Here is a 6,338-nt window from a genome sequence, read left to right on the forward strand (position 1 = left end):
CTACAACCTGTCCTGGACAATGACCCCTCACTCACAGACCTTGGGAGGCAGGCCTGTCCTTGCCTACAGCCAGCCAGCCAACCTTAAATTCTCACCAGCAACTATAGACCACACTGCAGTAACTCTAAACCTGGAACCAATCCCTGCAATAAACCTCGCTGCCAACTCTGCCCAAATATCTACACCAGCGACACCATCACAGGACCTAACCACATCTTCAGGGGCTCATTCACCTGCACATCTGCTGATATAATACATGCCGTCATGTGCCAGCAATGCCCCTCTGCCGTATACATTGGCCAAACTGAACCGTCTCGACCTAAAAGAATCAACGGACACAAATCAGATATCAGGAACAGTCCCATACAAAACCATGTAGGAGAACACGTCCCTCTCCTAGGACACTCAGTGGCAGATTTAAAAGTAGCCGTCCTGCAACAAAAAAACTTCAAAAACAGACTCCAAAGAGGAACTGCCGAGTTCCAACCCATTTGCAAATTTGACGCCATCAGTCAAGACTGGGAGTGGCTGGCGAGCTCCAAAAGCAGCGTCTCCTCTCGGTGCTCACGCCGCCACAGCAGCTGCTGGAACTGGGCCACATCCTCCCTGACTGAACTGACATCGTCAGCTCTGGCCTTCCTCTTGATTGGTGCTCCCTTCTTTTCATGAGCTGGTATATTTAGACCTGCCTCTGGAATCTCCACGACATACAGCTGACAAAGCGGGTCTTTGCCTAGAAAGCTCATGCTCCTAAAAAATCTTCTGGTCTACAAGGTGCCACAGGACTTCTCGCTGCTTTTGCGGATACAGGCTACCCTGGCTACCCGTCTGGTACCTGAGTTCAGAAGCTCAATCATCTCTAGAGAAAGGCAGCCAGCCCCTGTGTGGTGGGGATGGTGCATTTGAGTCTGACTTCAGAAAAGAGCGGAGAAATAGCTGTTTATGGTTCAGAGAGAATAAAAACACCCTTTCCTTCACACTGTGGCATCCCCTGCACGCTGCTGGTCTGGTGCGAAGTGAGCAAGACAGACTAGGGTTTGGGAACAGTTGCAGTGGAGTCAGAGTGGGGCTGAAGCATCCGCCCTGTCCTCCGAGCTCAGCAGCAGCATGTGTCGGTTAGCCTGGCCAGAGACAAGTACCTGTCCCCCAGTCAGGATAAGCCACTCCCAGTCCTGTTGCCTCTCTAAGTCACACAGCACGGCAGGGCCAGAAGCTGGCATGGGGCTGAGGACACCTGGCGCGTGAGAAGAGGGTGGGACTGGGTTTGCCCCCCTGCTCGTGAATCTCGCGTGTGAGCTGCCTTCCCTGCTCTGCTCGGGAAGGGATCAGGGGGCATCTGCCTGAGCTGCGTGTCGTCTGGTTGCACCTTGCGGGCTGGAAGGCTCTTGCCTGTCTGTGCTGCTCCCTGGAACCAAGGCTTGGCTGCTGGGCAGCTGCCCAGGCACCAGCGGTCTGCAGGGAGGTCCCACCTTAGGCCGGGACAATCGGAGGAGACCACAACACTGAGGGTGCAGTGGTAAGCACGCCAGCAACATGCCAGAGCACTCCCCCCAGCTGACTGTGGGTGTCAGGCAGGGGCCCTTGTGCCTGGCGCCACAGCGCGTGAAGCGGCTTGTGCTTTCTCTGGGGGGCCGAGGCATCCGGACTCCATGCCAGCCTCTGGCACTGCTGGGCTGAGACCTGGCCTTCCTAAGCGTATCCCTGAGCTGCAGCCAGGCACCTCCCTACCCTTATCTCCTGCCACCTGTTGTTAACACCCCAGCCCTGCGGGTGCCGGCGACCACTTCCCAGCAGGTTGGGTTCCCGCCTGGCACAGAGCAGCTCCCAGCTGAGCCGGGCTGAGAGGGGGAGCTGCCTTCCTGCAGGTCAGAGGTCCACCTGCCGACTCCGCAGGGCTCCCCAGCCCCAGGGGCAGGAATTCTCTGTGCAGCTAAGCACCTGCAGAGCAGCCGTGCAGGGATTAAGAGGGTTCTGAGGCCACAGAAGTTCCAGTGCAGCTGTCCTTCCCTAACAGCTGCTTCTGAAGCTGCTCCCTTCCCCACACTTTATTGTTTATAAGTAGGTCCTACCCTATCCCTGCTCTCCCCTGCCCCAAAGCCTTCTTCTCTGCAGCCAGCCTCTCTGCATCTCTCCTCCTGGCTCTCCCTCCATCCGGTTCCAGCCCTTTCTGAGACCTGCTCTCTGCTTGGGGCTGCGGCAGGCTGGGTTTTCACCCAGAGTTGGGCTGGGAGAGAAGGAAAAGTTTGTGTCACGTAGCTGGGGTGAGTGCAAGCCAGCCCCAGCGATTGGAACGAACCCTCTGAAACGCTTCTTGCGGTGGGGGGGCTGTTGATTTGCAGTGACAACTGGAAGTGCTGGGAGTCATGAAAAGGGGCAACTCCTTTTCAAACGGGCTTTCTGGGCCCTGCCCCTTCCTTACCAGTTCCCTGCCCCCTGGGCTCAGCAGCTGCTCCCAGATAGGAGCTATGTTCTCTCTAATTTTTTCCATTGGTGTGCAGGAGAAGTTGTTTTTACATGCACCGAGGCATGTGTACCGTCCGCAGAAACACATGCTCTGCTAATCACCCGGGCAGCCCCCGAATCTCTCCTGGGCAGCTGCCCAAGTGCTCGGCTTACAGGGAACGCTGATTACAACTTTGCAGAGGACAGAACCTCAGTGTTGTGATGGCAGTAGCACCCCCTGGGGGTGTTAAAGAAGGGGTGGTAGCAAGATTTGGGTGAATTCTGGCCTCCCTGTGGCTCCTCCTAAATGACTCAAGGTCTTTACAAAGAAACTTCCCCTTCCTTCCCCTTTTCTGCTTTGCATTGGGATTGTCTGGCCTGGGCAAGAAAACCAGAATGGGTTTGCTTCTGGGAGTGAAAATGAGCTTAGCAATTCGGGAGGGAAGGGGGCTTTCACTGCATCAGACTTTAAAAAAATAAATACACCCCATGTACCTCAAAGCAGCAAACAGCCCTGGGATCCTGTGTGAACGTTTGCCAAAGCCCACCCTATGGGCCAGGTCTTAGTGTTACCAAGTCTCACAATTCTATGTACTATTTATTGCACGCTTTTCTTAAAGCCCCAGCTCCTGGAGTCAGGTGGCTAGCTCAGCTTTCATTAAGAAGTAAATCTGCTGCCTTATTGTTCCAGGATACAAAAGAGACAAGGGTGAGGGAGGGAATATCTTTTATTGGATCAACTTCTGTTGGGGGAAGAGAGAGGATTGCACAGAGCTCTTCTTCAGGTATGGGTGGTTGGTGGAGGTTAAAATCTTGTTTCTTCTACCCACAGAGGCTGGTGCAATGAGAGAAATTCCCTCACCCACCTTGTCTCTTGCATTAAAAAGTACCAGAGAGGGAGCCGGGTTAGTCTGTACTCCGGCAAAACAAAGCAGCAGAAATGTAGCACTTTAAAGACTAACAAAATGATTTATTCGGTGATGAGCTTTCGTGGGTCTGTCCTGTCCCCGAATAAATCATTTTGTTAGTTTTTAAAGCGCTACATTTCTGCTGCTTTGTTTTATTCAAAAATAAGTAAGTTTCTAATCCTTCTGCTTGCAGAGGAAACCTCAGCCCGAGCGCAGTCCTGAAGGCTCAGAAGGCAAAGGAGAAGGCTCCAATGCATCAGGTTAGAATAATACTTCAAGCGTTTAAAGTCCTTGACGTGATTTTGGGCCTGCAGTTTGAGCTTGGTGTTGCCGTCACTGGGGCTACTGGACAGCGTAGAGCACCCGTGGAGGACTGGAGTCCTGCTGTGCTAAGTGCAATACCGACCTGGAAATATTTAGTTCAGGCCCATCTGGTGGGACCTTCCTTTAGCTCTCCTCTGCTTCCCCTTGTGGGATGGGGTTTTTTCTTGCTGGTTCCCTCCGGGCAAGTACCTGCAACTGAGCCAGAGAGAAGCATTTGTCCCCCAGTTAACACAGGGCAAGGCGCCCGGCGTCCTAGGTGCGAGTTCATATGGTGGAAGTGGAGTCTGGTGGTTGGAACAGGCAGCTGGGTGTCAGGTCCTGGGCTCTGCTGCTGCCTGGCTGTGAGCTCGTTCTCAGGCAGGTCCTTTTCCTTCTTTGGGGCTTCACTTTGTCCTTTTGTTCCTGGGGCTAAGTCATCCCCCAGCGGACAGAGAGGTTTGCACCTTGGCCAATGAATGTGTTTGCCTGAGGCCCCGGGCTGGGAGGCACCGCTCAGAGAGTGCTGGAGAATGGGCGGGGTTGCCCTGGTGTTAGCAGGACAAGGGGACTGATGTGATGGCACGTGGCAGGGCACAGCTGGCAGGCAGAGCGTATCCTTCCCCTCCCTTCCCACCAGCAGCTGTTGAATGGGCAGTGATGGGCTCCAGCCTGCAAACAAGCCTGCCCTGGTGTCAGCCGGAGCTGGGCCATGAGCTCACTTCAGGCCGCAGCTGGAGGAATGCGTGAGCACTGGCTGTGCAGAGACAGGCCAGTCCAAGCCGGGCTGCCCTGGTCTTGAATAGCCTCACAGGGCCACTGGGCCTGGCAGCCTGGCAAGGATAGGACTGCATGGATGACAATTTTTTATTTCAGAAGGTGGAAAAAGCCCCTGGGGGGAAGCAGTTGTAGGTTTGATTTAAACAACTAGGGAGGAACTGGTTGAGAATCTGAAAGTGGAAGGCAGCTTGGGAGAAAGTGACCGTGACATCATAGAGTTCATGGCTCCAGACAATAGCGAAAGGGAGAACAGCAAACTAGAGACAATGGATTTCAGAAAAGCAAATTTTGGTAAACTCAGAGAGCTGGTAGGTGAGATCCCCTGGGAAGCAAGATTAAGAGAAAAAACAGCTGAGGAGAGTTGGCAGTTTTGCAAAGGGACATTATTAAGGGCCCAAAAGCAAATTGTACCGCTGCATAGGAAAGCTAGAAAGTAGGGTCAAAGACTGACTTGGCTTAGACAGGAGATCTTCCATGATCTCGAAATCAAAAAGGAGTTGTATAAAAAGCAGAAAGTAGGAGAAATTACAACAGATGTATATAAGCAAACAATGCTTATACAGGGGCAAGATTAGAAAGGCCAAGGCAAAGGACAACCTGAAATTAGTTAGAGACATAAAGGGTAACAAGAAGTCATTCTATAAATGTATTAGAAGCAAGAGGAAGACCAAGGACAGGGTAGGCCCACTACTCAGTGAGGAGGGAGAAACAATATCAGGAACTTGGAAATGGCAGAGATGCTTAGAGATTTCTTTGTTTCGGTCTTCACCAAGAAGGCCGATGCAGAAATGCCTAACATAATGCATGCTAGTGGGAAGGGGGTAGGTTTAGAGAATAAAATACGTAAAGAACAAGTTAAAAATTACTTAGAAAAATTAGATGTCTTCGAGTCACCAGGGCCTGATGAAATGCATCCTAGAATACTTAAGGAGCTGATAGAGGAGATATCTGAGCATTTAGCTGTCATCTTTGAAAAGTCCTGGAAGTTGGGAGAGATTCCAGAAGACTGGAAAAGGGCAAACGTAGTGCCCGTCTATAAAAAGGGGAGAAAGAACAAACCAGGAAACTTCAGGCCAGTCAATTTAACTTCTGTGCTGGGAAAGATGACAGAGCAAATAATCAAGGAATTCATCTGCAAACATCTGGATGAAAATAAGGTGATAGGTAACAGCCAGAATGGAGTTGTAAAGAACAAATCATGCCAGACCAATCTGATAGCCTTTTTTTGACAGGATAACAAGTCTTGTGGGTAAGGGAGAGGCAGTGGATGTGGTATACCTAGACTTTAATAAGGCATTTGACATGGTCTGACATGATCTTCTTATCAATAAATGAAGCAAGTACAACTTAGATGGGGCCGCTATAAGGGGGGTGCATAACTGGCTGGATAACCATTCTCAGAGAGTACTTATTATTGGTTTGCAGTCATGCTGGAAGGGCATAACAAGTGGGGTTCCACAAGGATCTGTTTTGGGACCGGTTCTATTCAATATCTTCATCAATGATATTGGCAAGAGAGTACGCTTATTAAATCTGCAGATGATACCAAGCTGGGAGGGGTTGCAACTGCTTTGAAGGATAGGCTCATAATTCAGAATGATCTGGACAAACTGGAGAAATGGGCTGAGGTGAACAGGATGAAGTTTAATAAGGACAAATGCAAAGTGCTCCACTTAGGAAGGAACAATCGGCTTCATACATACAAACGGGAAGCGACTGTCTAGGAAGGAGTACTGCAGAAAGGGACTTAGGGGTCATACTGGACAACAAGCTAAATATGAGTCAACAGTGTGATGCTGTTAACAAAAAAGCAAAGATGATTCTGGGATGCATTAACAGGAGTGTTGTGAGCAAGACACGAGAAATTCGTCCTCTCTACTTGGCACTCATTAGGCCTCAACTGGAGTA

Source organism: Carettochelys insculpta, chromosome 27, assembly GCF_033958435.1.
Source record: "Carettochelys insculpta isolate YL-2023 chromosome 27, ASM3395843v1, whole genome shotgun sequence".
NCBI lineage: Eukaryota > Metazoa > Chordata > Testudines > Carettochelyidae > Carettochelys > Carettochelys insculpta.